Here is a 24,700-nt window from a genome sequence, read left to right on the forward strand (position 1 = left end):
CTCAAGGCAGTATCCAAAGTCTATCAGCAGGAAAAGGAGAGAAGAAGTTGGTAATAAATTAATTAGATAAAGTCATGCTGGTAATTGGTTTCCTGACTGAGACCCTCATCACAGAGGGGGACAGCTGAAGATAGCTTCTGTTTGCATCAAGGCTTGGTAGGAACCCGTTGATTTCTAATCAAAGGCATATGAGAATTAGCTAAAATATCACAAGAAAAGGTTAAAAACTGGGATAAATTGAGATTCATTTCATAGTTTTTCCTACTCCTGGAAAATGAGCCACTCAAAATACTTACTAGTATGGTAAATAAAGAGTTCACCATAAGACTTAGCTACAAGAACTTAGTTTCATGTCTCAAACAGTCAAGGAAGTAAAGGGGACCCACTATTCTGTTCCTAATTCTGATCAAGAAGGAGGAACTAGTTGCTGCAATAAAAAAAGATGGTAATCTTGGGAGGAAGTGATGATTTCAGCTTAGACTTTGTGATAAAGGAGAGGAAAGAAGGTCATAGATGGATAGACACTCTGAGGTTCTAGTAGAATCCATATTCTGTCTGTCACCAAGATGGCAGGAAAGCCAGGAATGCCAGGGACATTTAAAACTGTAAAGAGAAGTACAGCCAGAGAGAGGTCATCATCCTGCTGCATCCTGCCCTACTTGGACCCCATCTGGATTTCTGCCAGGAATCCTGGACACCATGTTTTAGGAAGGAAATTGACAAGATAGAGTAAGTCCAGAGAAAGGCAACTAAGTTGTTTAGGGAACTAGAGCTCACATTACATGAAATATGGTAAAATTACATTCAATAAACATTTATTGAGGACCTGATCCATAGAAAGTGCTAGCACTGAACCAGATGTTCAGTAAACAGAGATTTTAAAAATGGAATCATTCCAGAGAAAGAATTGATAAAGAGAAGTATGTATAGAATAATCTTACATATACATGTATACCTATTTGTGCCCAATGGTAGCCATCTCTAGGGTGGGGAAGGCAAAGGAGGGAGGAAAAAAGGGGAAAAAAAGAAAAAAAAAGAAAATTTCATGACAACTATGACATATTTTCAAGAAATAGCAAATTGGACATAATAGACTTGCAGTTTCATGGGCAATAATCTTTTTTACTATATTATGTTAAAAATGCTTGTTTTATTCCATAAATTAAAAAGATAAAAATGCTATTAAAAAGAATTTATGGGTGCATATATACATATGCACATACACAAAATATATGTATATATTGATAAACATACACATATACACACACATATATATATGTATATATATGCAGCTGCTTAAAAAATGGCATAATCCAAAACCATGTTGTTCAGTTGATGTTTTTAAGTCATGGCCAAGTCTTCATGACCCCATTTGGGGTTTTCTTGGCAAAGAAGCTGTAGTGGTTTACCATTTCCTTTTTCAGATTATTTGACAGATGACGAAACTGGGACCAACAGGGTTAAGTGACTTGCCCAGGGTCACACAGCTAGTAAGAATCTGAAACCAAATTTGAATGCAGGAAGATGAGTCTTCCTGACTCCAGGCCTGGTCTTCTTTCCATTGTGTTACCTAGCTGCCCCATGGGGACCTTACTTTAATAAAAGTTGCTGGTATTTGTATACCACTTTAAAGTTTCCATAGTGGTTTGTCTACATTACCTTATTAAAGTTTCAACAAGGCTTTGAGGTAGATACTATAGATTATTATTATTATCATCATCATCCCCATTTTACAGATGAAGAAGTGGAGAATCAGATATTTCAATGACTTGACCAGGGTCACACATTTGGTAAGTGTCAAAAGTGGGATTTGAACCTTGGCCCAAGTCTTGTACTCTATCCACCTTGCCAGGCTTCCTTTCATTCTCCAGGTAATGGGGGTGGAAGGGAGGAAGGGAGGAGGAGGAATATATATGCATACACATAACAAATGGAAAGGTATAATGTGAATAAAAGAGAGATCCAGAGAAAGTACTTTGAGAATATTTGAGGGTAATGAAAACTTGTAGCTGTGTGTGGGTGTATGTGGGAAGTGAAGAAAGACTTCACAGAGAAGGTTGCTGAGCATCAAAAGAAAGGTGGATTCTGAAAGGCAGAGGTGAAGAGGAAGTCCATTCTGGGCATGGCAGACAGCCTGTATGGACACATGCAGGTTGAGGGTTGCCTTGTTGGACTCTGAAAATAGCTCTTAATCCAGTTAGACTAGAACTCAGAACTAATAAAGGGAAGAGCATGGCATTAAATTGGGCCTGGAAATACCAGACTAAAGAATTTGTACTTTATCCAAGAGGTAATAAGGAGATCTTGAAGATTTTTGAATGGGGAAGTGATATCAATTAATCCACGATCATATATCAAGTATCCTTTATGGATCAGGAAATATGGTGAGCACTGTGGATACAAATACAGAAGTGGCCTCAAGGAGCTTCCATGCTATTTGGGGGGAGAGAATGTGTTTACAGATAAGCATACACAGGGTATAGTCAAATAAACTTAGTGACTGGGGGAGGATGGGTAATGTTCACTGATAACTGATGGAATGTCATCTCAAAGAAAGTGACCCTTTAGCTGAGCCTTGAAGGTTGGTAGGGATTCAAAGAGGGAGAGGTGAGGAGAAAGAACATTTCAGGCATGGGGGAACATCCTATGCAAAGTCAAAGAGGGGGGAGATGGAATGCTGAATATGAAAAAAAGAAGGACAATTTGGCTGAAGTATAGAGTGAATACGAAGGAGTAGTGTGTGGTTATTTTGAGAGGATAGGCTGGAATCTAATGATGAGGTTCTTTACATGTCAAATAGAGCTTGTATTTTACTCAAAGGGCAATAGGGAGCCTTGGAAAGTTATTGAGCAGAGGAGCAATTATAGGTAGACATGTACTTTGGGAATATCAATTTTGTAGCTATATGAAAGATGGATCAAAGATGAGAAAGCCTGGATGCATGGAAGGTTAAGACAATAGTTATATCTGTGACTTTGAAAAACTGTTGTTGTTGGGGTTTTTTGGGGGGTGGGGTTAAAGGATAAGATTGGTGGTTGAAAAAAAACACAAGAAAGAAGGTCAGTTAGGAAGTATACCAACAGTACAGACGACGATTTATGAAGGACAGAATGAAGATGGTAGCTATGTAAATGAAGAGATGAGAACAGGTATAAGAGATGTTGTGGAGATAAAATTGATAGGACTTAGCAAGTGATTGAATGTGGAATAAAGGAAAGGAAAAACAGATGGTTTAGAAGTTTTCTAGCCTGGGTAACTCAGAGGACAAAGGAAATAGGGGAAGTAGGAGGAAAAATCAGTTTTAGGGGATTGGAAGATGATTCAGTAAAGTACATGCTGCATTTGAAGTGCTAGAGGGAAATTCAGGTGGAGAAGTCCAACACACAATTGGAGATGCAGCTCTGGAGTTCAGGGAAGGGATAAAGCTAGACAGATTTGGGAGTCATTTTGTTCAGTTGTTTTCAGTCATGTCCTCCTCTTTGTGACCTCATTTGGAGTTTTCTTGGCAAAGATACTGGAGTGGTTTGCCATTTCCTTCTCCAGTTTATTTTACAGATAAAACTGAGGGAACCAGGGTTAAATGACTTGCCCAAGGTCTCACATCTAGTAAGTGTCTGGGGTCATATTTGAACTCAGGTCTTTCTGACTCCAGGTGGGGCATACATCCACTGCACCACCTAACTACCTGGGAGTCATGTACATAGAGGTAAAAACCAAGGCAAAGAACAAGGAGGAAGTCATTCAAGGAGATAGTCTAAAGAGAGCAAAAGAAGATAACCTGGAACAGAGCCTCAGGGGAACCCCACATTGAGGGGGTGAGAAGAGGACAATGATCCAGTGAAGGAGAGTGAAGGATCAGTTAAATAAGAGAACAAGGATGAAACAGGTCATGAAAACCAGGGAAGAGAAAGATTTATGAAGATCAAGGTTAGCACAACAACAACAACAACAACAACCACAACCACAACCACAGAGTGCTTTTAAGGTTTACAAAGCATTCTGCATAGATTATCTTGGATCCTCATCACAATACTATAAAGCAAGTATCACAGACATTATTAGTCCCATTTTAAAGATAGGAAAACAGAACAGGAGAGATTAAATAATTTGCCCAAGGTTACAAAGTAACAAAAGAAGCATCTGAATACAGATCTCTTCTTCTAGCACTTTCCCCTTTATGACACTGCCTGGACTATAGAAAAGTTTTGAGGATGAGATGAGGAAAAGCCTGATGATTAAAAGGTCATCAGTGACCTCTGAGAGGGCAATTTTTTAAATAGAGGGAAGCTCAAAAGCCAGATCACAAAGGTTTGCTGAGTAAATGGATGGTAAAGAAGAAGAGTGATCTGGTATATGCTGTTCTTCCTAAGAATCTCTTAGTGACAAGGGAGAGAAATCTAGAACCCTGGCTAATGGGAGCTAGACAATTGGGGGCATAGTGAGTGGATAGAGCACTGGTCTTGCAGCAAGGAAGACCAGAGTTCAAATATTACCTCAGACAAGCTGTGTGACCCTGGGTGAGTCCCTCTTTCTCAGTCTCCTTATCTGTGAACTGGAAAGCACCTTCTTTACAGGGTAGTTGTGAGGATTGAATGAGATTCTATACAGGGTGTTCCAAATATTTTAATGCAGTTTTTTTTGGTGAGGCAACTGGGGTTAAGTGACTTGCCCAGGGTTACACAGCTAGTAAGAGTTAAGTGTCAGAGACCAGATTTGAACTCAGGTCCTCCTGACTCCAGTGATGGTGCTCTATCCGCTGCACCACCTAGCTGCCCCTTTAATGCAGTTTTAAGCTTCTGGGACCTTAACTTCCAAAGGTTTATTGTTTAAAGGTTAAGGTTTATTGGCTCTAACCTACACTAAGACTTTTGGGACACCAAAAGTATAGGGTCTCATTTGATCCTCACAACAAACCTCTGAGGTAGGTGCTAATATTATCCCCATTTCACAGATGAGGATACTGGGGCAGAGAAAGGTGAAGAGAATCTTGAAGTGTTATGTAAATGCCAGCTAATTAAGGGAAAGTGGAATATGTTTGTAGGCAACATGGAAGATGCTAGTAAATAGAAAAAGACTGAGGATGAGATGGGGAGCGGGAAGGGATAAGGAAAGGAGAAGAGAAGAAACAGAAAGTGCGAATTGCCAGTGGAGTAAGCTTCTAGAAGGACACAGGACAGGATGTGCTTCAGGGCACAAGTGGAAAGGCTAATCTGGGCAAGGAAGAGGAACACCTAATCCCTCTATCAGAGCAAAAGAGGAGAGAATCAGGAAGTAGGTAGGAGGGTTTTAAGGTATTGAGGAAGGAGATGAGGGAGCTCAGGAGGAGGCTGTCTCCATCTTCCTTGTAAAGTAGGGTGAGTAGGGGGAGCAGGGCACAGTAGGGTGGAATTTAGCCCTTGATGAGAGTTGAAGATTTGGAACAGGTGGGTTAGGAGGCCAGAGTACAATGGGGAGTCAGTGCAGATTAACTGATTCTTTTTTTAATGGTTTTCAGCTGTGGAGATTAGCCAACATGAATTTCTAGTACATTGTCTCCCTGGGCATGCTCATGGTGACTTTTCTCAGCAGCTTCTGCAGTTGGAGCAGAGAAGATAGATGAAGAGGGATTCCAAACAGAACGTCAGCACAGTGCAAACAGAGAAATGAAAAGGGGACAAGAAACTCGATGGTGGAGAACAGTGCCTTATTGAACTTTTTCAATAGGGTTTAGACTAGAAAGGATGGAAAGAGGCCAGCAGAATTGAAAATCAAAAAAGAATTGGAAGACTAGAAAGAATTAAAAGAAAGAACTGAAGGAAAGAGTTGAAAATCAAAGAAGACTTGAAAGAAAGAGTAGATTGAAGAGGCATGAGAAAGTGGGAAAGGTAGAAGGATAGGGGATTGTGATCAGAAATGGAACTTTCAGCATTCAAATTTTTGGACATAGAATATGGGTGACCATTAGATTGAAGGAATGATTATCCATCCATAGGTGGCTGAAGTAGGGATGGCCGATGAACTTGGAAGATGGTGCATTTCAAGAGTCAACTGGATAACAATTTGGAACTATACCCAAAGGGCTATATAACCATGGATACCCTTTGACCAAGAAATACTACTACTAGGTCTATATTTCAAAGAAATAAGAAAAACAAAAGGAAAAGAACTTATGTATATAAATTGTTTATGGTAGCTCTTTTAGTGGTGGCAAAGGATTGGAAATTTAGGGGCTACCTATCAATTGGGGGATGGCTGAACAAATTGTATATGTTTGCAATGGAATATTACTGTGTTATAAGAAATGATGAACAGGGGGCAGCTAGATGGCACAGTGGATAGAGCACTGGCCCTGGATTCAGGAGGACCTGAGTTCAAATCCGGCCTCAGACCCTTGACACTTACTAGCTGTGTGACCCTGGGCAAGTCACTTAACCCCAGTTGCCTCACCAAAAAAAAAGAAAAAGAAAAAGAAAAAGAAAAAGAAAAAAAAAGAAATGATGAACAGAATGCTCTCAGAAAAACCTGGAAAGACTTACATGAACTGATACAAAGTGAAATGAGCAGAACCAGGTGAACATTGTACATAGTAACAGCAATACTGTAGGATGATCCACTGTGCATGACTTAACCATTCTCAGCAATACAAGGATCTAAGACAATTCTGAAGGATTTATGATGAAAGGTGCTGTACATCTCCAGGAAAGAACTGATGGAGTCCAAAGCAGATCAAAGATACTTTTTCCTTGCTTTCTTTATTTTTCTTGGGTTTTTTTGTGTCTGTGTTTTCTTTCACAGAATGACTTGCATGGAAATGTGTTTTGTATCACTACACATGTATAACCTGTGCTAAATTACTTTCTTTCTCAATGTAGGGGAAGGGGAAGGAATGAGAGAATTTGAAACTCAAAATTTGAAAAGAAAATGTTAAAATTGTTTACATGTAATTAGAAAAATAAAATATTAAATTAAAAAATAAAGCAGCAAATGCAAAAAGTCATCTACATGAATAGTGAAGCCACCATTAATGAGAGCAGGGGTTGGTATGGTGAAAAAAGATTGCAAGCTAGAAACTGAATTCCTTTAGAAAGGAAAGAGAATGACCTGTGAATGACGGCAATAAGAATCTGGATACTGTCGTTTTATCAAATGGATTGATATTCAAAGGAGTCGAGATTGTAGATGGTAGCAGTGGAAACACTACGTTGATAGTATCTGTATTCAGAGGACAATCAACAACCTTTCAAACAATTTTATTGGTAAGTTTTGTTTCTACATAACATTTCCCAATGCATCTCTCCTCTACCTGCCAAAGAGAGCAATCTCTTACAACAAAGAATTAAAAAAGAAGGGGATGGGGTGGGAAACAGTTCAGCAAAACTAACCAACATGTTGAAAATAAGTCTGACTAATGTGGTATTGCATACCTTTCCTCCCTGACCTTTTGCAAAAAAGGTGGGGTGGAGAGGTGCCTTCTTGTATCTCTTCTTTGGGGCCAAAGATTGAGTTCTGGGCTTGGACTCAGAAAGACCTGAGTTCAAATCCTACCTGTGTGACTATGGGCAAGTCACTTAACCTCCATTTGCCTCAATTTACCCATCTGTTAAAAGGAGATAATGAGATAATAATAGCACCTATCTACCTCACAGGGTTATTGTGAAGATCAAATGATATAATAATCATAAAGCAATCACACAGTATGTGGCACAAAATAAGTACTATATAAATGTTATTATTATTATAATTCTAAAACATTCCGTTTCAGCAATTTTCAACATTTGTTAAACATTTAGTATGCACAAGACACTGGACACCTTCCTGGGACAACTCCTAGCCCTAAGGAGTAGGGTCCTGAATGGGCCATTGCCTCATAGTGGGGAAAAACAGGGTCACCACCGATAATGTTCTGTAATGAGAAAGGGCATTTAAAATGGGGAAGGGCCTGCATCAGCTTCTCTTTCTTGTCAGATTAAAAGAATGTCTCTGTGATTAAACAGCACAATCAGAAGATATCCCCAAAGCCATGGACATCCTATTGGATAGAATAACCTCTTTTTTTGTCATCAGTCCCATAGGTCGTTTCTTTCTCTTCCTTTCCCAGTCCTGAGATGGGCATGCTTCCATTGAGGTGCGTACCTAATGCTCTGTTCTCGTGATGAGGACTCTTTCATGAATAGCTTTGGCCATCGTCATAAGTGGTTTAACTTTCCGACTAAAAACTAAAATAAAAAGCTCTCTTTTCAGCTCACTGCTCCGACACGTGCAGCCCCAATCCCCATTAACAGCCATGTTGTTCAGAGAGAACAGCAGTGGCAACGAATGCAAATGAGTTAAATGGGATGGCCTGGAACCTAATGGCAGCTACTACTATTATATGACATTGCAGAGGTCACAGCTCCCTGTGTCTGTTCTCTTAAAATCAATCTTTCTATTAAGCATAAAGGATACAAAGGGTCATGAGGGCTATTTGAGACAATAGCAAAGGGGGAGGAGGAGAAGGGCTGGTGATTTATCTTCATGTGCTTTCGATTAAAATTTCCATAAGTTCTGCTAGTTATCAATCTGCAACCCAAATGATGGGTGGAAGGCTCAACGTGATGGAGAAGGGGGATGTGTTCCATGGGTCAGCAGCCCTTCCCCAGGTCTGTATAGCCAAACTGGAGCACAGGGTGGGATGATTACACAGCAGTTCTGGGCTTGCCAACAGTCAGCCTCCATGACCGATGCATAAGATCATAGATTTAGAGCTGAAAAGGACCTTAGAGAGCATTAAGTCCAAACCCCCCATTTTACAGATGAGAAAACAGAGGCACAAGGCTGTTAAGTGACTCAGTATTGCACAGCTAGTAAATTTCTGAGATAGACTTTGAACTCAGGTTGTCCTAATTCATAGTCCGGCACTTTTATCTATTTTACTGCTTCAGTACTTAAAGATAAATGGTTTCATATCAATCAAGCTGAAGGGTTCTTGTTCTGGGTCCTTATAGGTGTGTCCCAGAATGTATGCTCAGCTACAATTAGAATGCTTTGGGAGGGACTTGGCAGAGCATGGACCCAGACCTACCTCTCACTGTCAACACTTTAAAAGCATGGTATCACAGAGGATACTGCAGTACTTTAGAGGGAGAAGGGATTTCAGCTAGGCAGTGAGGAGACATTATGGAGAGAATGCTGGGCCTGGACTCAGAAAAACCAGAGTTAAAGTCTGGCCTCAGATACTTATTAGCTATGTGACCCTGAACAAGTCACTTAATCTCTCTTTGCCTCAATTTCCTTATCTGTAAAATGGGTATATTAATTATACCCACTTCTGTGGATCAAAAAGAGATTATAATTGTTAATTACTTAGCATAGCATCTGGCACATAAGTATTATACAAATGTAAGTTATCATCACTAATTAACTCAGTGGCCACGTAGTCTAATCCATATATGAAAAAGAATCACTTCTTCACCATACCCAAAGATTTTTCTCGAAGATCTTTTCAGGAAACACCCTTGTCCCAAGGCAGCCCATTTTACTTTGAACTTGATACGGATTTAGAGAATCAGTCAGCCAGCAAGTATTTATTAATTACTTAGTATTTGTGATGCGCAAGGACAGCTACGTGGTGCCACGGTTAGAGTACCAGGCCTAGAGTTAGAGAGATTCATCTTCCCTAGTTCAAATCTAGCCTCAGACACTTAGTAGCTGTGTGACCTTGGGCAAGTCACTTAACCCTGTTTGCCTCAGTTTCATCTTTAACATGAACTGGAGAAGGAAATGACAAACTCCTCCAGTATCTCTGCCAAGAAAACCCCAAATGGGGTCATGAAGACTCAGATACAACTGAAAACAGCTCAACAACAACAACTATAGCATTTGTGTCACTATGCTAATTACAGGAGATAAAAAGAAAGAGAAAAACATGGTTTCTGCCTTCAAGGAGTTCATATTCTTATGAGGCAGACAACATATGTACAACAATATACATATAAGATATAGATATGTAATGTCCATGTGTATGCATATACATGTATATGCATGCACACACACGTAAACACATGCATATATGCATACAAGAAACAGAGAGATGAAGATGTGTATATATACACATATACACATGGATATATGGATATGTGCATGTGCATATGTGTGAAATATGCAAATGTATATTTATATATATAAGTGTATCACACAAATAAATGTGTAGAATATGAAAATGAAGCATGCATTTAGACATATATGTACAAATGTATATGTGCATGTGTATATATGGGTAAACTATATAAATGAAATACATGTGCTTATATATAGTTATATATGTATATATGTATTGTGTGTATGTATGTATATATGTATACATATATACATACATACATACATACATATATATACACACACACACATATATATATATATATATACACACACACAAAATAGAGATGGGTGGGAAACAAGACAATATATGACCCTTTACCAAATTTGTGATACAGATAGTAAGCAATGATAGTAAGCAATGTGGGTAGCTAGGGGAAGCAAAAGATTGATGGGAGATGGCCTAGTCAGAGAAAGCTTGATGGTGAAAGTGATCAAATTAGTTGCTATCTGAATTTTTGTACCAGAAATGAAGGAACCAGCAACTCCCTGTTTGCTTTGCATTTATGTTGCCAGTGATATTGCAGAATTCAAGCAACAAATTATTCTCCTGAGACCCTTTAGAGCTGGTAGAGACCCTGGCAAATCTCTTGTCCATCTCTTTTATTTTAGAGATGAGAGCCCAGAGAAGTTGTTGACCTTGGCTTATACACAGGTAGTTCTTAACATAGAGTGGACTAGAACAAAGACTGCTTGACTCTTTCCACTTCAGTCAGTCAGTCAAGAAACATTTATTTAGCCCTTACTATTTTTTCAAGGCTCTGAAGTTTGACTCTAGCCCATAGAAACAAAGGAATTAGGAAGGCCATGTGTCAGAATCCTTAGCTGATGGTCCTGCTGGGATGGGAGAGACCAGAAGTGTGTACAAGAAGGGAGGGTATTGACAATGATGACAGGGAGTCTCGAGGTCATTGTGCTTGAGTTAGCTCATCAGGAAATTCTTTATTTCTTTATTAGAATTCACCGTTCCCTATACTGATAGTCTATGAACTATTCTGAACTCCAAACACTAGCTGACCCTTCAGCAGTCATCATTAGGGAGCCATGTTTTGCATGGCAAATGCTTTGTAAGCCATAGTGCCATGTTTAAATCAGCCTCCTGAGCCATGGTTTCACCTCAGCTTCCTCTTTTTCAACCCCCCAGCAAAAGCATCTCTATGAAAATCATCCCATGATGGTGGATAAAAATAGAACTGCAATTTGTACCCTGCCCCCCTCCAATACTACCTTTATCTTAAGGCTCTTAAGGCATATTTTCTGGCATAATAGCTGTTTTAGATGGATCCCTGGGGTGCTGCATCATTGCTGATGACATTAATGGTCTAAGGTTCCCTGAATTTTGATTGATTGCTCTAATCTGCAGAAACTATTCCAGGACATAGATTTATTATTATTAAGCCTATAAGATGGTGTCAGGGTCAAAGCAAGCCAATGATTTGTGCTGGGATGCAAACATGGCATAGTAGTAAATGTGGTCATTTAATAAACGCCAATGGCAGGAGAGAATAATGTTTCATCTACCACTGAACGTCTCGCAGCTCACTCATATAGATGATTGTGGTGATAGGTGGCGATGTGTGTCATTAGTCTACACTGGGAAAGAAATCTTGAAAAGGACCTCGAAATGTATCTTATTCATTCTCCTGTTTAGTTGCTGACCTCCTCTAAGTAATGGAATGACTATTTCAATTATTCTAGAAGGGTAGAATATCAGCTTTGGAAGAGCCCTGAGCAGATTGTCATGAGCTAGCCTCCTGCTGTCTGGTTCCCTTGTGTCTGGAGTTGGGAATACTGATACTGCCCCAGCTCTGGGTATATCATGGAGAAAGCCAGGGAATGAAACATGTCCTGGTCTTATAGACAGAAGACCATGGCCTGAGTCATGACTCTGGAATTTATTAGCTCTGACTTTAGGCCCATTACTTAATCTCTCAAAGCCTCAGTTTTCTTATCTGCAAAATGGAAGGGTGTGGGGAGTGATAATGACACTTGTATGACCTAACTTACAGTTTTATTGTGTGGATAGCACTTTCTAAACCATTACATGAATATAAGTTATCATTCAAAGAGAAATAGTTGAAGGCAACCAATGATGCTTTGGAAACAGTCATTTCCTAAGATCAGGGCATCCAACATGTGATGCATGGGCCAGTCTAGTTCACCAGGCCCTGGGGTACGGACCACTTAAGATCTTTGGCCAAAATTCTTTACCTAATTAGCTAGAACACATTAACTAATAGAAGCCTGCCTGCTGCTACAATTGTATAACTGCCAGGCATCATGCTAGCAGGCCTGGATCAATTAGTAATTATAATTGAAATGGAATTTAATTAACTATATCATTAAATTTATGTAGCCTGCACACGTGGACTTCTAATCTTGTGTCTCATTACTGAAAAATTTTCTTTTCACCTCCACCTCACTTGAGAAGGGTTTCCTGATTCCTCCCTCCTCAGTTGTTAGTACCCTCTCCCTTCTCAAGTTATCTTGTATTTACTTTTCTGTTTACATGTTGTATCTACCCCCAGTAGAATATAAGTTCCTTCAGGGAAAGGACTGATCTTTTAATTGTAATTTTTGTCTTAGTACATAATAAGTACTTAGTAAAAGCTTGTCCAAATCAAAATTGTAATGAGAAGATAATGCTACAGTGGCTGTCCAGTTGCAACTAATATATTCATTCATTTAACTATTTATCTATCTACTCATTTATAATTTTTTTTGGTGAACCAAAATCTATTCTCTCTCCTCTCCACCCCAATAGAAAAAGAAATCCCTTGTAACAAATATGCAAAGCAAAGCAAAATCAATTCCACATTGGCCATGTCTAAAACACAGATGCCTCACTTTGCACCAAATCTATCACATCTCTGTCATGACGTGGGTAGCATGTTTCCTCTTCGGGCCTCTGGAATCTTAGTTGGTCATTGTGTTGTTGAAAATTCTTAAGTTTTCAAAGATGTTTGTCTTTATAATGTTCTTATTGTGTAAATTGTTCTCTGACTTCCAGTTGCAACTAATTAAGGAGAACCTTGAAGGCAGGGCTGGCATCAAATGTTTGGCATTTAAGGTACCCATAGACCAGCAAGAATCTGAATTTGGAAAACTGTGGGAAGGCCACACAGAACATAGACTATTCTGCTGACCCAGTTATCTAACCATTCAGCCTGACCCTCAGGCTGCATCTCTTTTCTTGTTGCTTTGGCTCTGTTTGATCCGGTATCAGCTTTTGCATTTGGTCTTGATCTTTTCTGCAATCGCTGGCTTTTATGTGCAGCACTCCATCTCTCTCTCTCTCTCTCTCTCTCTCTCTCTCTCTCTCTCTCTCTCTCTCTCTCTCTCTCTCTCTTAGGACAATGAGGGTTAAGTGACTTTCCCAGGGTCAGCTAGTAAGTGTCAAGTGTCTGAGGCCAGATTTGAACTCAGGTCCTCTTGAATCCAGGGCTGGTGCCTTATCCACTGTGCCACCTAGCTGCCCAGCACACCATATCTCTTAACCAACACTGGTCCTAAACAACCTGTCCTCTGCTTTTGGCCTCTCTTTCAGCAAATGCATCTAGCTTGCAGCCTTTCCTTACTTTCTCATGTAGGAAGGCTTCAGAATGCATCATGCAACATTCTCAACTCCAACCCAAGTCAGGCCCTTTGTCTCCTTAGTAGGGGCCTACAGGTACAGTGTGGGATTCCTGTTCTTGGCCATACCTTCTTGCTTCCTTTTTTCTAGGAAGCCTTGGAGTTAGTTATTGGAAACTTGAGAACTGCTAATAACAGAGGCTAATCTTGATGGGTGCTGTAGGCTAGGCCAGTTCAGTGGTTCACATTTGGGACTGGAATGAAATGATTGACTCATATGCCATATAATAGTTAATAAAAGGAAGTTTACTCAACCATAGCATGGAAAGCAAGGACACAGTATTGATTAAATTGCAGGCAGCTTTCTCTTTGGTCATTTGGCATGACAGAGAACAGCTGTCAAACCTGAGAGAGACACTCCTGACTCCTCATTAGTTAGTCAATCCACAAATATTTGTTAAGTAATTCCTGTTTATCAACAGCTAGGTGGTGCAGTGGACAGAGTGCTGGGCCTGGAGTGAGGAAGACCTGAATTCAAATTCTTCCTCAGACACTCACTACCTGTGTGACCCTGGGCAAGTCACTTAATCTTGTTTGCTTAAATTTCCTCATTTGTAAAATGAGCTAGAGAAGGAAATGGCTAAATTACTCCAGTGTCTTTGTCAAGAAAACCCCAAATGGGGTCACGGAGGGTTGTACATGAGTGAAAATGACTGAACAACGACAAGCTTTCCTGCCTCAGCATTTGGCATGATGGAAAGGAGGGCATAAGGGAGGAACTTCTGACCTCATCAGTTAGTCAGTCAACAAACATTAATTAACTAATTCCTGTTCATTGACTTTTCTACCTAGGCCACCAGGAAGCTATATCAGTGGTTCTGATCTTCATTCCCTGAGCCAAGCCAATTAAGTATCAAAGATGGTCTCAGTTCTCTGGAAGGAAAAACTAGCTCAGCCTAAATGTGTGTGTGTATGTGTATGGTGTGTGAATGCACATGTGCACTCATATGAATATTTCTTCTTTTTCTTTTTTTTCTTTTTAACATTTATTTAAAAATTTTTTGAGTTCCAATTTTTCTCTCCCTCCTGACCCTTCCCCATCCATTGAGAAGACAAGCAATATGATATTGATTATCCACGTGACGTCAACAAAACATATTTCCATATTGGCCATGTTGCAAAAAAAAGAGGTACCCCCCAAGAAACATAAAGGAAGTGAAAAAAAGTGTTCTTTAATCTTCACTTAGACTTCAACAGTTTTCTTTTTGGAGAAGAATAGAAAATTTTCATCATGGACCCTTTGGAATTGCCTTGGATCTTTGTTGTGATCAGGGTAGCTAAGTCTTTTGAAGTTGATCATCTCCACAACATTGCTATTACTGTGTACCCTGTTCTTCTGGTTCTGCTCACTTCATTTTGCATCAGTTCATGTAAGTCTCTCCAGGTTTTTCTGAAAGCACTTGGCTCATCATTTCTTGTAGCACAGTAGTACTCCATCACAATTATATACCACAATTTGTTCAGCCATCTCCCCAGTTGATGGGCATACCCTCACTTTCCAATTCTTTGCCAGTGGGTGGGTCTTTAAGAAAAAAATAGCTCAATTATGTGTCAGAGACCTTACTAGATATTGCTCCTGCTACAATAAGGATTTTTCCCAGTGCCCCTTTCCAGTATTTGGTTGTAAGTGGTCCTTTTCTTCTCAGTAGAGCTTCACGGTTAAATGACTTTGGCCATTTAATTTGGTAGAAGAGTTGGACAGGCCAAAGCTCAGTCTTGAGAAAGCACATTTCTTTCTAATCATAGCAGAAAATGAACAGCTGGTGTTTCACACAACACATGGAGGAAATGGGATGTTAGGGTCCAATGAATTTGGTACAAAATGTTCTTTGCAATGTTTCATAGAAAAATACAAATAAATAAACTTATGAATTCTCCTGTTGATAGGAAAGACTATTCTGAACTGCCTGGCATTAAAAAGAAGGATGCAATCTTAGCCAAAAAAAAGGTTCCCGTGTCAGAGAAAGAAATGGGTAACAGATCCATAAACTAAAATTTTAGGGGATGGGCTGGCTGGACAAATGACGATAATGTGCTCACCAGGGTATGGGGTATGAGTCTGACTCTCTTGTAGAAGGACAAGGGTAAGGTGTCTATGCTGAGCTATCCCATTCTCTGGACCAGTCTCCCTTGAGACTAATAGTAGGCAGAGTAGAGCAATATAGTTCTCTTTTTGAAGTGAGGTGGTCAAAGCAGGGAATCAATTCTTATCCCTTGGACTTGGTAGTTATATTGTAGACACAAGTAAAGTAGTACATGGTTCTCAAGGAGTACCTGGTTAAATTTATAAAATTCCATTTAGGGAAAAAATTAATGTATTATTATTACATTACTACTACTACTTAATGTTCCTAAGGTATAAATATATGTCACAGTTGTGCTTTTGTAAGTGTAGGGTGTGTCTTCACTGATGGACATATGATATGTGCAACTTAAAAGGTCACAAATTTAGAGTTGGAAGGAACTTTAAAAGTAATTTAATCCAACTCCCTCCTTTTTTGGTTGTTGTTCAGTTGTGTCTGACTCTGCATTACCCCATGATGGAGTTTTTTAGGCAAAGATAGTGGAGCTGTTTGCCATTTCCTTCTCTAGCTCTTTTACAGATGAGGAAACAGAGGCAAATAGGGTTAAGCAACTTGCCCAGGGTCATATAATTAGTAAGTGATTGAGACTGGGATTTGAATTCAGGAGATAAATCTGATTCCAAGCCTACTGCTTCAAAGTCCCACTAATAGTAGATGGCATTGGGCATTGACAAGATTCAAAATCAGGTCCTCATGAAATCCCAGGGCTCTTTGCACTTTTCCTTGTCATCTTACAGATCGAGGAGTAGGGGCTGATGCCAGTCCAAGACAACAGATAGAGAAGAGGTGGCACATTGGATAGAATGCTGAATCTGGCAGAAGAAAGACCTGAGTTCAAATCTGCTTCACTTATAAGCTGGGTGACCCTGAGCAAATTACTTAAGCTTTCTCAGTATCAGTTTTCTACTTTGTTAAATGGGAATAATAATAGCACCTACCTCCTAGGGTTATTGTGAAGATAAAATGAGATAATATTTGTAAAATATTTTGCAAACCTTAAACTTATTTATATCATTGTTATTGTTATTATTAATAGTAGTAGTAGCAATAGAAGTAATAGGAGTAGTGGTGGTAGTGGTAGTAGTAGTGGTGGTAATAGTGGTAGTAGTACTACTACTCCCAGTGGTGTTGGTAGTAGTAGTAGTTGTAATATTACTACTAGTGGTGATGGTGGTGGTAGTAGTAGTAGTAATAGTAGTAGCTGTCATCATCGTCAACTGACAGAAACATTTGGTCAATTTAATTTTGTTTAATCCTTGACCCCTGGGGAGAGATGGAGCCCATGTCTGGTCCTGATGAAAGGACATCAACAAGACCCCAAGGAAAGACTCCTCCTCAGGAGGAAGGAATGTTCTAAGTGGTGAACTCAGTTCAAGCTGACTGCTGTGAGGGACCCAGCCACAATTCATAGTGTCAGGAGTCCAAGTAGGGGCTAGAATGAGTTGGGAAAGGAGCTCCTAGAAAGACTCCATATCAAGGAGTCAGGGAGAAACTGCACCCTGATAGGGAAACAGTAGGCTTTCTTGAGATTACAGTTTGACTTGGGCAGCTTTTCCACCAGAAATAACATTATTTTATGCCACTGGCCTAAGTGCTTCCAGTCCCTTTCCCAGGGAATAATGGAACAGGGGCACGTCTGTCTCTAGGAAATGCTTTCCCAGTAAATTCTCTTCCCATATCAGTAGGTTTACAAAGTACTTCATATTGTGGTAAAATATGAAAGTTTTTAACAGTCGGTTAGGATAAGTGAAAGACGCCAGTTTTTCAAGGACCACCCTTTTGGGGAGGAGATGAACAGTCCGCCTGCTGCGCATGTCAGACTGCCTGCCAGGTACAGTGCGCCTGCTGCGCATGTCAGACTGCCTGCCGGGTTTTTTTTGACTTCCGGGGTGGAGAGAACGGGAGTAGCCTTTTTTGCCGGCTTGGCGGGACTCCGGGCGGCGCGGCACAGACGGTCTGACTCACTCCAAAGGTGGCCTAAATCGGTTTGGTGAGTTTTTATAAGGAATATAGACAGCCTAGATTTAAGACGATTTGTACTGTATTTCTGTTTTCCTATCCTTCTAATCAACAACACCTTATATACAATAAAGGCTCTATCTAGAAAACCAGAAGCTTCTTCCATTTACTAGTCTGGGAGATGAATTAAGGGAAGGGTTAAGTAGGGGAGATTTATGATCTAATATCCAATTTTAAATCTCACAGTTTGGCGACCCCGAAGGGACCTTAAGGACCCTCCCACCCTCCCTAGTTTGGCCATAAGCCGGCTAATTCGGTGGATTTTCCAAATACCCCCCCCCCCCCCCCCCCCCCCCCGCGGACTTTCCCTTTGTCTAATCTCCCTTAAAGACTTTAAGCCTCTAAAAGTCTTGCTTTAAACAGAAAAGCCAGCCCAGTTTAAAGGGCAAGATGCTCGAATATTCTACCATCCCTTTGATTTTTCTCATCGGAATGTATTGGGACAGCATAACATCCCGACTTAGAGGAATAGTTTATTCAATGGTCCTTCATAACATTATTGGTTTTTTCCTCATTCAGGCAGCAAAAAGTTTTTTGTATAATAGTATACGTGAGAATCTTTGGGAAAATACGTTTAATATAAGTAGAAATTTTATGCCTGCAATTGAAATACCTTTTAATACCACATCCATAGTTCATACGACTAAGGATTTTATTTTTTTTTGTTGTTTTTTTTTTGTTTTTGTTATTATCATTGTTTTTGTTATTATCATTGTTATGATGTGGGGGAAACTCTCACATATGGAGAGAGACCTCAAAATGGCTGTTTCTACTAGAGATGATCCAAGTTCAGAATCAGATCAGCAGAAACTACTCCCTCTACAGGAAGCTATAGAACATAGTAAGAAGGGAGTGCCAATTCAAGTCAGAAAATATAGCCCCTTTAGACCAAGTGACTTGAGCGCATGGAAATCAATCATCCCTAGTTTTGAGAAAAATCCAAACACTGTAATTTCACAGTTAAGGACTATATTTAATGCATATCAACCCAGTTGGGCTGATGTTACTTGCCTTTTGGAAACTTTACTGTCCCCAACTGAGATTACAGATATTATCTCAGCAGGAAATGCCCTTGTTGCGAAAGGTAAGGCCGATGTGGAATGGCCTCTAAAGGATCCAGAGTGGAATTATAATGATGATAGGGATTTCCAAAGATTAAAAGATGCTAGAGAAACACTTCTGAAGGGAATGGAATCTTGCTCTAGAAAACCGGAAAACTGGCAGAAATTTTTAAGCCTACCTCAGGAGGCTAATGAAAGACCAAACAGATTTTATGATAGACTTTGTGAGGCCGCTAGACAGTACACCAGATTGGATCCAGTAGATTTAAGAGATTCCTGTATCATTCTCAACACATTTGTTTATAATTCACTGCCAGAAATACGCAGATACTTTCTGAAACAATGTCCAGACTGGAGAAATCTCTCAGTAGATAGAATTAAGGAACTTGCAAATTATGTCTTTGACTCACGTGAGGAAGATCCAGATCACCCTAAACAGAGCATTCTGGCACCAGCGATTCCTAGTCAGCCATGTGGACACCGGAACAAGGACACTAAGGTGTGTTGTTACTGTCGTAAGGAGGGGCATGAATTGAGAGAATGTAGGACTTGGAGAAGAAATTCTAATTCTAATTACAGGCGAAATCAAAATAGAAATAGATCTTTTTGGAGGAATACAGAAAGGCAGTACCAGAATAATGGTAACCAAGACCCCCCTCAGAAGAGGACACAGGAATGATGGTGTCTTGGGGAGGAATGGAACATAGATAATGAAAGCCATATATTCCCAGATCCAGATTTTTTGAATGCACTTGTGCCAGTCCATTCACCTCCCCAGAGTAATGAACCACATGTCACCTTAAAAGTGGGGGAGACTTATTATGATTGTCTGCTAGACACAGGAGCCTCTAAATCAGTATTAGTAAGCAAACCAGATGCTGGGTGTAGACCTGTAGGATTTTTGAATGTAGTGGGAGTCTCAGGAAAGAGCCAGAGAGTGGCAAAATTGAATCCTCGCATGGTATCTATGGGGCCCTTAACAGTGGAACATTCATTTTTACTCATGCCTGATGCCCCTGTAAATTTATTAGGTCGTGATCTCCTTTGCAAGCTTAGAGCAACCATATCTTGTGCTCCAGATGGGGCTGTCTCCTTACAATTGCCAGAGGATACTGTTCATTTATTACCAATTTTACTTACAGAAGCTCAAGGAACAGCAGGGGAGGTATCCAAAATCCCCTCTGACATTCCTGAGTCTTTATGGGCCTCATCCCCTAATGAGGTGGGGCTCCTTAAGTCTGCCATGCCTGTTACCTTTAAAGTTAAGGGGGGACCACCCCCCTCCATTCCACAGTATCCATTGTCTAGGGAAGCAATAGAAGGGATCACCCCTATAATTGAGGCTTTGAAAAGCCAGGGTATTATTATTCCATGTCATCACTCTCCATGCAATACTCCCATTTTGCCAGTTAAAAAACCCAAGCCTGGGCCAGATGGTAAACCTGTTTATCGCTTTGTGCAAGATCTTAGAGCGATTAATAATTATGTTATTCCTAGACATTCTATAGTCGCAAATCCGGCTATGATAATTTCCTCAATTCCCTATGAATCTACATGTTTCACAGTGGTAGACCTTTGCTCTGCCTTTTTCTCCATACCAGTACATGAGGACTTCCAATATTTATTTGCTTTTACCTGGAAAAATAGACAGTGGACCTGGACTAGACTCCCACAGGGATTTGTAGACAGTCCCACATTATTTTCCCAAATTTTACAGCAGGATCTGGCCTCTATTACCTTTAAGGGCTCCACACTAGTACAATATGTAGATGACTTACTTTTGGCCTCTCCTAATGCTGAAATTTGTCAGGAAGATAGCCGTCACTTACTGCTGGAGCTGCACAAGAGAGGACACAAGGTTTCCAAGACAAAGGTACAATGGTGTTTGCCCCAGGTAGAATATTTAGGATTTATTTTGGCTGCTGGAACTCGCTCTGTCTCTTCTAAGAGAGTCCAGGCCATTCAACAACTCTCTGCCCCCACTACTAAGAGGCAGTTGAGAGCCATTCTGGGAGCAGCTGGGTACTGTAGACAATGGATACCCTCTTTTGGTGAAATTACTAAACCCCTCATAGCTCTTACAAAAAGTTCTGTTCCAGACAGTTTACAGTTGGATCCCCAGCATCTCTCAGCCATAAAAGAATTAAAACGGGCCTTGTTATCAGCACCTGCCCTAGGACTGCCAGATTATAGTAAGCCTTTCACTCTCTTTGTGCATGAACAAAGGGGGGTGGCTTCTGGAGTCCTGACTCAGTCACTGGGGCCTAACCAACGTCCTATAGCCTACTATTCAATTCAGCTGGACCCTGTAGCGGCTGGAGCGCCACCTTGCCTTAGAGCAGTGGCGGCCACAGCGCTTTTGGTAGAAAAAGCCTCTGATTTGGTCCTAGGTAACCCTCTAACTGTGCAATGCCCTCACGAAGTGGAGGCTCTCTTACTACGTCACAGGACACAAGCCTTTTCAGATCAAAGGCTGGCTAAGTATGAAATAACCCTGTTAGGTAATGAGAATATCACTTTAAAACGCTGCACAGTTCTTAATCCAGCAACACTACTCCCTAACTTACCATTCTCGGGGGAACCGTTGCATGACTGTGCTTCTTTAGTTGATATGGCTGAAAAACCCCGTGATGATCTTTTTGATACACCTTTAGAAAATCCTGATCTTGTCCTCTATACAGATGGTTCCTCATTTATGAGAGAGGGAACCCGTTTTACTGGAGCTGCTGTAGTTTCTGATTATGACACCCTCTGGGCAGCTTCTCTGCCTTCCCATTTTAGTGCACAGGCTGCTGAACTTGTGGCTCTTACACAGGCCTGTAATATAGCTAAAGATAAGAGTGCCACCATTTTTACTGACTCGAAATATGGCTTTGGCATATGCCACTTTATTGGTATGATTTGGCGTCAACGAGGCTTTCTAACATCCTCGGGCAAGGCTATTGCCAATGGGGACCTTATCAAGGACCTCTTAGATGCCCTAAAACTGCCTTCTTCCCTAGCCGTTGTACATTGCCCTGCCCACACAGGGAATAGTGATCCTGTTTCAAAGGGAAATGCACGAGCCGATTCTGCAGCCAAGCTTGCTGCATTAGAAGCTCCTGAACATGTATTTAACCTTTCACCTTCTGAGGATATTCCTTCCAACCTAACCTATGACGATTCTGAAGTAGAAAAGTGGAAAAAGAAATTTAAGGCGAAACAGATCAATGGCATCTGGGTGTCTCCGGAAGGTAAGCCATTTCTTCCCCGGAAATTCTACCACCAGGTATGCCTCTCTGTTCACAGAAAAGGCCATTTTGGTACACAAGGCATTGTAGACTCTATTAAGAGAACCTGGATAGCACCAGGTGTGACTAATACAGCATCTCGAATCTGCTCGGGCTGCTCCACATGTCAGTCTTATAATCAGTATGCTTTTAAGGTCAAAGCTTATGGAGGGCGTCCTCTAGCATATACACCTTTTGAGCACTTACAAATTGATTATATTACTATGCCAAAAGCAGGACATTATAAATTTTGCCTTGTTATAGTTGATCAGCTCACTCGGTGGGTGGAGGCCTTTCCCAGCCCCCGAGCCACAGCTGCCTTTGTTGCCAAAATTCTTCTTAAAGAGATAGTACCTCGTTTTGGCCCACCAGCCCGCATCGATTCTGACAAAGGCACACATTTCACTGATTCGATTTTATCCCAAATCTACTCTTTCTTGGGAGTGACTCCAAAATTCCACACGCCCTACCATCCACAAAGTTCAGGCCAAGTCGAACGTATGAATAAAGAGCTTAAGAGTATGATTGGCAAATTATGTACTGAAACCCATTTGAAATGGCCTGATGTTCTACCATTGGCATTATTCTATCTACGAAGTAGACCAAGAGGAGAACTTCATATATCTCCTTATGAAATGCTTTTTGGTCACCCTCCTATCCAAGCTAAAACTTTTTCCCCAGTTTATACATCACTGGTGGGAGGTGATACTTCTGTTGCTTCCTATATACAGGAATTACAGACCAGGCTACGTGAACTCCATGAGGCAGGAGCTGTGGTCCAGGCAGGACCATTAGACTTTTCATTGCATAACTTCAACCCAGGAGATAAAATATATGTAAAGAATTTTCAGAGAACCAGTGGAACTCAACCTGCCTGGGAAGGACCTTTTCAGGTATTATTGACAACTCCTACCGCCATTAAAATTGGTGAAAAAGACTCATGGATTCATTGCTCTCATATAAAGCCTGCACCATTCATAGGTGAAGAGATTTCAGATAGACCTGAGGTAGACGCTAAAGAGGTAAAAACCCTAACGATAGCAACTGTTAAAGAGCAAAGAAAGTTCAGAGGAAACAGGAAGTTCCCATTTAAGAATCCCACTGATCAGTTAAATGCTTTGGGACTCAGTCTTCGTAAAGTATCAGGAGACGGAAATTGCCTTTTTAGGGCTTTAGCAGACCAGCTAGAAGGTCACTGTAGAAATCATCTCAGACACAGACAAGAAGCTGCTTCTTATATGATTAACCATAGACAAGAGTTTGAGTCTTTTATAGTAAATGACTCCCCTTTTGAAGAATATGTTGATGAATTAAAGAAATTTGGAAAGTGGGGAGGAAATGATACAATTGTAGCATTTGCTAAGCAGCATCAGCTGAATGTTGTGGTTCATCAATTAAATCAGCCTTTATTGAAAATCAGTGGCACAGACAAAACTGATGCTACAGAACTCCACATTTTCTACCATAAAGAACATTATGACAGCATTAGAAAGATCAATGACAATTCAGAAACCCCTGCCACTTTGGCATGCAGAGAATTGGGGAACCAGTTAAAACAATGTGGCATACCCCAAACTCTAGCAGCTTAAATACCTTATAATTTAACAAGCATTTCCTTCTACAGGCAAAAGCACTGAAGTACATGGCCTAGTTTTCTGGCCTACCTCAACTATTTTTTTTTTTTTATTTTATTAATTTTTGGGTTTTTTTGTTTTTGTTTTGACTTTTGAAAGGCACTGAAAAGACCTGGAATTGACTGCACCTTTAAGTTCTTTAAGAGCACAAAAGGGTGCTTAGCGAATCTTTTGCTTTTTATTTTTTATTTTTGGTTTTGCTTTGGTTTTTTTTTTTTTACTTTTGTTTCTTTTGCTTTTCTTTAAAACTAAATTTTGTAAACTAAGTGATTATTCAAAGACATTTTAAGTATATGCTGTGGGTGAGGCTATCGGGCCTCAGAAGCTACCAGAATTCTTCTTTTTTTTTTATTTACTCTTTCTTTTTGAGAGAACCATGAGTTCTAATGAGTTTTGTTTTATTTATTTATTTTTCTCCTTTCTCTTGTATGTTGTTCTGTTTAACTAAAAAGTACCAGAAATTGCTTGATACCTCACTGAAAACATTGAATATTGAATCTTGCTAATTGAAGTCTTATTTCTTTTTGATGAATTAATCACCACTTTAAGTATCTGCTACTGTTATACCAGAGAATTCATGTATAAGATGATGTGGTCTACTTGCTAAAAGAAGATTATGTAATAATGTCTAAAAGAAGATTATGTAACAATGTCTAATATAATCAGCTATTTACATTCGTTTATTATTTATATGTCATTATACTCTGGGTATGGTTTGGAATTATTGTATATATCACTAATATATTCTCAGTTATGCAGCATAGCACACATTTTTACCATCATATTGTCTTTGGTGAAATTAATGAGATTTCAGAAATATGGAAACTTATCATTTCAGAGACTAACTTGCTGTGAACTCTGACGCAGGCCCTGGAGAGAATATATGT

The sequence above is a fragment of the Dromiciops gliroides genome, chromosome 1 (genome assembly GCF_019393635.1).
Source record: "Dromiciops gliroides isolate mDroGli1 chromosome 1, mDroGli1.pri, whole genome shotgun sequence".
NCBI classification, from domain to species: Eukaryota; Metazoa; Chordata; class Mammalia; order Microbiotheria; family Microbiotheriidae; genus Dromiciops; species Dromiciops gliroides.